Below are 2,218 nucleotides of genomic sequence, written 5' to 3' on the forward strand. Positions count from 1 at the left end.
CCGGTCTGCAGTCTGCAGTCTGCAGTCTGCGTTTTACACTGACCGCCCAAATAACCGATTTTTCGACGGAAAATTCATCCCAGAGGATAAAACTATTCACTGGACATGTAACAAAGGTAGATATGTTCGAGCGAAAGCGAAAACAAGCGAATATTTTGACGGAAAACACAATGATGTGAGATCAAAGGAACATGTGGTGAAGACACGCAATTGCGGCATCGCTTCGACAATAATCTTACCTTTTCAGCGATTTTAACGCTTGAAATTCCATTCAATCCACCTTGGTCTAGTCTTTGAATTCACTATTACCGTTGCCCTGCGAATCTTCAGTGTTCTACATAACAGCACACTTGGTAAAAGACGGCTCGACGGGCGACAGATTGTTGTCGATGTTGTCGCCTGTCTTGTCCAGTATCCAATTGATTTGCCATTATTGAGCTTCATAAGGGTATATTTTGTTCAAAGATCCACTAAAACGCCATTCGCGCTACATGACTTTCGACGCCATTGCAGGCTAAGTTAATCATTCTACTGAGTCCACCATAGAAATCTACGCAGTTCCACTACCCTCTCGATCCTAAGAAAATACGCGCAGAAGGCTCTATGCACAAAGATACCACTTACCAGGGGAGTGACAGGCAAGACTTTTACCGACACGGAAGAAAAAAATAATAATAATAACACCGAACAAATGCCCTCCATTTCTAGACTGGGTTTGCCATACGGCAACCCAGTAAAGAGTGTCCAAAAGGTACAGCGACCTTTTCATATGAATTTCTTCTGCAGTCATGATAATGTGAGTTGACACTAATAAATACCTTCCACTGCGTTTCAAACTCCATCCAAACAGCAAAGTTTCAAACAATTCAACAATTTAACAATTTTAAACATAAACGCCCTTGAAACGCTGTCATCTTTTTTCATGTAGACGGTCATTTTATTTCATATATGCCTTCATGGGATCGTAGATCTCGCGTGACGCAGACTTTAAAAAGCAGTTCTTGTTTCAAATTTCCGTGCATCGTGCTAATCGAATGTTTAATCAAGTCCAATCGCAAGACCGATATTTTGATCTATCGGGAATCCGATACCAGTCATTCCGATGATTTATAGTGTAAATCTTTCGAACTCATCGGAATAGTTGCACTTGAGTTTCCGGTACGACTTCCGAACAATCGAAATTTGACCTTCCGAAATTTGGATAAGCTCCCTTATTTCACACTTACCATAGCTGCCATAACATGAGGTCGTGAATTGATTTCTGAAGCGGATCCTTATATTGATCCTCATCCATATTTTCTTCTGTAAAAAACGGTAGTAAGTATTCAAGCCGTCACGCAACGATTGGCTAATGGCAACAAAGGCTGTTACGCGCTCGAGGTCGAACTTTCCGTTGGGGACGAGTCTGGGATTTGTTTTGCTCTGCCCAACTATGGGTACACTTGCGAAGGTTTGCGCTCACCGTATGGAGGCTCAGTGAACCATTGACCAGCCGTGTCAAAATTCGTTGTTAGCGAGCCTCGAAGGAGTTTGAAAATTTGAATATTTTTCGCTGTTTCTCAGCAATGGATACTCGCTGGACCTTGAAACTTGGTCAAGGAGAAGTAAATTTATCCGTGTGGCCATCGCTGGAGTTTGAGCGTGACTGATGCCGGAGAAGTGTGATTTTATCAGCGAGATGTGACGTAAGCTAGAAATTAGTTTCCAGCCTTTCCTTTATTTAGGTACGAGTGACTACTCAAGTCAACTCGCTTAAATCGCATTCAATGAGGCAAAAAACCTCACAAAAGCGAGAAACTCATCACGACAATAAAGTACGGCTTTTTTATTGAGACCTTTTGCGGGTAAATATCTTTTTCAGTCTGTTATCGAGATTCCCATACAAATCCTTATAATTGTTTACCTTCCAACTCTGGGCCGCCTGTGCTGTAAGCGAAGGAAGTGAAAAGAGCTGAATTTTATCTGTTATAACGTAAGACATCCGCTGATTGGCTAGACTTCGAATGCTCATATAAGGGGATTCCTGATAGGCTGTTTCTTTATGCGAACCAACGATGGAAAAAGTCTGGATTTCTACAAGACTATGGCTGCTGCTTAGCGGCAGCAATAAAGAACTTTATAACCATCACCTTCGCATAAATCGAGGAAAACCGATTCAATCTCAGTAAAACCTCTGTTCATGTCGAGAAAAGCCCGAATGCCCCATGTAACGTAAATG

The sequence above is a fragment of the Montipora foliosa genome, chromosome 8 (assembly GCF_036669935.1).
Source record: "Montipora foliosa isolate CH-2021 chromosome 8, ASM3666993v2, whole genome shotgun sequence".
Lineage (NCBI taxonomy): Eukaryota > Metazoa > Cnidaria > Anthozoa > Scleractinia > Acroporidae > Montipora > Montipora foliosa.